The sequence below is a fragment of the Nipponia nippon genome, unplaced genomic scaffold (genome assembly GCF_047370975.1).
Source record: "Nipponia nippon isolate SJK-2023a ecotype South Korea unplaced genomic scaffold, ASM4737097v1 scaffold_29, whole genome shotgun sequence".
In the NCBI taxonomy this organism is placed as follows: Eukaryota; Metazoa; Chordata; class Aves; order Pelecaniformes; family Threskiornithidae; genus Nipponia; species Nipponia nippon.
The window spans coordinates 3,540,521-3,546,848 of record NW_028262346.1 but is presented as its reverse complement, the minus strand read 5'-3'; the positions used below and the strand labels follow the sequence as shown (position 1 = coordinate 3,546,848).

The window sequence follows — 6,328 nt, the reverse complement described above, 5'->3', positions numbered from 1 at the left end:
GGTGGTTAGATAATAATTTGAAAAGGCAGACATCATTAATGCATCTGAGGGCATGGGTAGAGTGAATATCATCATATGACACATTTTGTGGACTAGGAAAGCCCTGGTATGGTAAAAGCTATCTCTCTTTGACAGGTTGTAAGAATTCTTCAGTCTTTCATCTTTTTGCATTAAAACTGTCCAGATGGGGAAGAAGGGGAAGAGGAGATCCATTATTTTCTTTGGTAGTGAAGCCAGAAACCTTAGTGCTGTTATTTATGATTCAGTACCTTGTCTTTGGTTCCCTTCTATCTTCATAAGTATTTGCATCCCACCCTTTCTGTTTCTGCTGTGGGTTACAACACCTTGAAAAACATCCTTTCCTTTGCAAACCTTTTACCAAAGCATGTGGTCATCCCAGATATTTGCTACTGAAACTCCCTCCCCTCTGGTGCCTTACTTCTCTTTGTGACCTGCATGCCTACTTCCATGTCACATGAAAAGCTGAGGCTAAACTTATTCTTTTGTTTTACAGCACAGATTATGCAATTTCCATCTCCTCAGTACTCTATTCTTACAAACCTAGGTGTATCCTCTTTATTTACATTGACATTCTTAGGTCCTATCTTCAAGGCAATATAGAAGTCCACCTTAGCAATTCAGTTCTCTTTTTCTTCTGTTTCTTTTCCCGTTCCTCACATTCCCTTAAGGTTTGACATACTTATTTGGCTCCAATCTTTTAACTTACTTCAGCATGCGCTTTCTTTTACTAGATTACTTTTACTCCTCTCCTCACCTCACCTCCTCTCTTTCCAATTCTATACTGTTCTTATAATATGATAATCAAATAATACATTTGAACACATTTTAGTCTGGCATAAATAATATGACTTGTGTCTACTGTGTATCTCACCAAAGTCAACCATTCCATTAGTGACATGTAATATTTTAGTGAGGTTTTACCAAACAGCCTATGTTTCTTCTTGTTGGTTTGGTTGTTTTATTTGGTATGTTTTACATTAAATGCATAAACTGATTTGGAGTTAATCCCTTAATTTTTAGGATTGCCTATCTAAATATCAGTTGCCAAGACTGAAGTAGTGATCAAGAATCCCTTTATAGTCAATGACAGCAGAAAAGAATGTCTACAGGAAGACTTCTGTCAGTTTAAAACAGGGATCTAACCTTATAAGTTGAATAGCTTTATGGTGGTTTCTAACTTTTTCTATTGACTATCCAGGCACAATGCACACCTAACTTGGATAAGATTATAAAAGTTATGAGAGATGAGTGCCACTCCAGAACGGGAAACTAAAGGGATTTACTCTGCAGTATTGAGCTGTTATGTGAGAACACCATGCTTCTTCAACATCTGCAACATTTCTTCCCTCTAAAGACAACCTGGAAACATATGCCCCCATCTGTACTCACGTGCATCTGTAAGCAGGTTGCTTTCATAAACCTTGTGTGCAATATGATTTCATCAATAAATATATAAATAACTGTAACCTGAAAGGCATCCTGCCTCAAACAAAAGAAAGAAAGAAAAAGTGTTTTACTGGAAGTTTCAGTGTACCTGAGACTCCCTGATAATGGGAACTGAGGCCAGTCTCCATAATCTTTGCAAAGTCGTGGAGACTGGAGGACATTCTAGAAGACTGGAAGAAGGCTAATGTCACCTCCATCTACAAGAAGGGCTTAAAGGAGGATCCAGGAAATTATAGGCCCATCAGTCTTACTTCAGTCCCTGGGAAAGTTATGGAACAAATCCTCCTGGGGGCTATCACAAGACAAATGAAGCACATGACTGGGAAAAACCAACACAGCTTCACCAAGGGCAAATCATGTTTGACAAACCTGATCGCCTTCCCCGACAATGTAACCTGCTCGGTTGACATGGGGCGAGCGGTGGACGTTGTCTACCTGGACTTCTCCAAGGCTTTTGATACAGTTTCCCACAGCCTCCTCCTAGAGAAGCTTATGCGTTACAGTCTAGACAAGTGGTCTGTGCAGTGGGTGGGGACCTGGCTGACAAGCCACACCCAGAGGGTGATGGTAAATAGCTCCTTTTCAAACTGGCAACCCGTCACAAGTGGGGTCCCCCTGGGATCGATATTGGGCCCAATGCTATTCAATATCTTCATAAGTGATCTGGATAACGGGATCAAGCGTAGCCTGATGAAGTTTGCAGGTGACACCAAATTGAGTGGGGAAGTAGACACTCTGGAAGGGAGGGCCACCCTGCAGGAAGATCTGGATAGGCTGGAAGAGTGGGCTAACAAGAACCTTATGAAGTTTAACAAGGACAAGTGTAAGGTCTTGCACCTGGGAAAACATAATCCAGGAGTGCAGCCCAGACTGGGATCCACCTGGCTGGAGAGCAGCTCTGTGGAGAGGGACCTGGGGGTCCTGGTGGACAGGAAGCTCAATATGAGTGAACAGTGTGCTGCTGCGGCCAAGAAGGCCAATAGGATGCTGGGTTGCATCAACAAGGGCATCACCAGCAGAGATAAAGAAGTCATTATCCCTCTCTACTCGGCGCTTGTCAGGCCACACCTGGAATACTGTGTACAGTTCTGGTCCCCATTATACAAAAAAGATGTGGACAGGCTGGAGGGGGTCCAGAGAAGGGCCACCAAGATGATCAAAGGTCTGGGAAGCCTGCCATATGAGGATAGGCTTGTTCAGCCTTGAGAAAAGGAAGCTTAGAGACAATCTCATCACCATGTACCAGTACTTAAAGGGGAGCTACAAAGAAGATGGAGACTCCCTTTTTACAAGGAGTCACATGGTGAGGACAAGGGGTAATGGGTACAAGTTACTCCCAGGGAGATTCCGATTGGACACGAAAGGAAAATTTTTCACAATGAGAACAGTCAATTATTGGAATAATCTCCCCAGGGAAGTGGTTGATTCCGCTACATTGAACACGTTTAAGACTCAGCTGGACATGGTGCTGGGCCATCTCGTCTAGACTGTGCAAATTCTTGCCTAGAAAGGTTGGACCAGATGATCCTTGAGGTCCCTTCCAACCTGGTATTCTACGATTCTATGATTCTCAAATTACACTAGTTTCTGTTTATAGATGTAAGAGACCGAAGTGTTAAGAACAATTGTCTCAAAGCTTGCTTGTGTGTGTTTATCTGATAAGACCGGACAGTAGACCACTCTTTTGTCTGACAAGACCCGAGGGCAGACCATTCTTTGGCTTATCAAGTACCACCATCTGGCAAGGAAACTTGTGCAAAGTTGCTGAAGCAGCAGGCCATTCTTTGGCTTATCAGGTACCACCAAGAATAGGACACCAACTGGTATCCGGGTCAGGTCGCTTGCCCCACCAACAATATATTAGATGTGCATGTGTTGGGTACGTGATGTTGCCCTGGGTAACCAAACCGAAACGAGAGGGCAAACTCCCTCTCCAACACCAGATAAAAGACGGCACAACGAAACCTGAGTGTGGCCATCCACCACCGAAAAACTGAAGACAGGACCAACGGGACGCCGCTGGATCCATGGTGGTGACTATCCTTTGCTTATCTGTCTGAATGCTTGCTTAATTTCCTCCTAATATTTCCTGCCTTTCCTATCGCTTTACTCTTTTATATTTACCCAATAAAACGTCTGATTGGCGGCATATGACCTCGTTTGTGTCTTAATTTCGCCCTTGGGATCATTACAAACCTTCCCCGAGCCTGACAATCAGACCGGGACTTAACATTTTATTGGCATCATGGACAGGATCCCTTGGAGTGAAAGTGCCGCACCTCTTGTCTGTCTTACCTTTAAACTTACTTGACTTACGTGCGTACCTCTCAGGGAAGTAGAGGGTGAAACTTTTGTGAAAATTAACACTTACGTGTTACCTCCCTGAGACGACCACCCTCACTTGTTGAATACTAAACCTGCTTGAAGTATGCTGTTGTAGAAAATGGGTGATGATAACACTATCCCTGTGGACAGGGAGGTGCTGTATAACTTTTTGGAAAAACATAATGCACGCCCTTCAGTACAAGGTATTGATTGGGCACGAGATAATTGGTATAATCTGCAGAGTATTACCGACCGAATCAGCGCCCTGCAAAAGGACGCTAAACTTCGGGCCGGAAAAGGAAAATCAATTATATGCGCCGTTTTGGGTGCCAGTTTAGTTGTAGCTGTGGAAGCAAGAGACCGGCAGCGTAGTGCCGAGTCTCAGACCATACAGTGCTTACAAGCCCTTGTCCAATCTTGGCAAGGACAAGTTGAAAACTTAAAAGAGCAATTAGAGCAGGAGAGAGCCCAGGCAGACTATCTGCAATCTGCTCTTAAAGAGCAACTCCTCACGGGCGAGAGTGGTGACAGCCATTCGCCCCCCAAAAAGAAAATTGTATATCCTTGCGAGGAGTTAGAAGAGATGAAATTAAGATTAGACAAATTAGAGATGCCTCCTTACTCTCTCCGACCTTTGGTTAAAACTGAATTCACGTATGACAATGACCAAGACGACTCCCCTCAAATTACTACAAAAGAAGTGCCGTATACCGCTACAGAATTAGCTAAATTAAAAAGGGAGTTTGGCCGTACCCCTAAGGAATCAGAAACAGAATATGTATGGAGGGTGTCGTTGTCAGGTGGTGACCAGATATTACTAAGTGAAAAAGAAGCTGCAGGATATTGGGGGCCCGGAGTGTTTTTAACTACCGGTGATCACCGCGCTCCCTGGTCCCTAACCCAAAGGGCAGCTTACTGGGCTGGAGGCCTCAATCCCTTGGAACGAGGAGACCCTCTTGCTATCACAGGATCAATTGATCAATTGGTAGAAAATATACAGAAAGCGGCATGTTTGCAAATGATGTATGATCGTGAGCTTAAGCTCAAACAGGAGTCCCCGATGATGATGCCGGTGGACCCTGAACCCTGAATCTTTAAAACCTCTGGGCATACAATTACAAAGTACAATTAACGCAATGCCCCAGGGCGAAAAGGTCTCAATCGCACTAGCTGGACTGGCGACTTCTGATCGCAGGAAACAAAATTTTAAAGTATGGACTTGGGGAGAGGTTGCTCAGGAGTTAATCAATTACGGGTGAAAATATGGCCCAATTAGTACCCCGTCCCCAAAATCAGACCTGAAGGGTTTAAGACATACTGAAATAAAGCCTCCCTCACACCTTGAAAATGAAAAAAAAGAGTGTCCTTCGTTAAACTTTCTGGCGGAAGAAACATCTCAAACAAGCGTGTTAGCTTATGGACCATAGGGTGTCAGAAAGGTGTTCCTCGAGATCTTATGGACAGGTTACCTACTGATAGGCTTGAAAAATTAGTTTTAGAGTGGCCCGAAAAGCCAGCAACCAAAGTAAAAATGTTTGAGAGTCCGGTTCCCAGTGCACCCCCACCCCTAATCAATTTGACTGACTCAACTGCCCCCCAAAGGCTGACGGGAAACTAATTCCTTCGCCCCTTTGTAGTGAGCGGGGGGGGGGCGAAGGGTGGGTGTAAATTAGACAGCTCACTATAGGTCATCGAGGTGATTTATTAATCACCTGCCTTGTAGGATTTAGACGAGTACCCATTACATTTTTAGTGGATACCGGTGCTCAAATTTCAGCCACCAAGACAGAAGATGCAGCGCGCGGAGGTATATCATTGTCTAAGCGACGTTTGTTTGTGGCAGATGCGTTCAAGCACAGGCACTGGCTACGGTCAATTTACAGCTACCAGGGGAGGAGACAGCCACTCCAGTGGAAATGATTGTGGGGCTGGTCCCGCTTAATCTTTTAGGGCTTGATGTCCTGAAGGGTAAAGTGTGGACAGACAATAAAGGGGGAAGCTGGTCTTTTGGTGTGCCACTGATAAATATAGGTCTCTTACAAGCTGCACCTTTACTTCCCCCTTCAAGATTAACAAATGTTAAACCCTATCCCTTGCCCCTTGGGGCACAGGAGGGGATTTCCCCAGTACTGGAGGAATTAAAGGAACAGGGGGTTGTAGTTTCTACTCACTCTCCCTTTAATTCTCCTGTATGGCCAGTCTGAAAACCAAATGGGAAGTGGAGACTAACAGTCGATTACCGAAGGCTCAATGCAAACACGGGCCCGTTAACGGCCGCTGTACCGAACATTGCCGAACTCATAGCCACTATTCAGGAACAAGCACATCCTATTATGGCAACTATTGATGTTAAAGATATGTTCTTTATGGTCCCTCTGCAACCGCAGGACCAAGATCGTTTTGCTTTTACCTGGGAGGGGCAACAGTTTACTTTTACACGGCTCCCTCAAGGATATAAACATTCCCCCACATTAGCCCACCATGCTTTAGCACGAGAATTAGAACTAATCCCATGAGAGGAAGGGGTTAAAGTTTA

The 6,328-nt window shown here is 44.5% G+C and overlaps 1 pseudogene; it reads left to right on the top strand.

Annotated features, from left to right (window-relative positions):
• The first annotated feature begins 3,910 nt into the window (after nucleotides 1-3,910).
• On the top strand, nucleotides 3,911-5,410 carry LOC148054946 (uncharacterized; annotated as a pseudogene).
• Nucleotides 5,411-6,328: the final 918 nt, after the last annotated feature.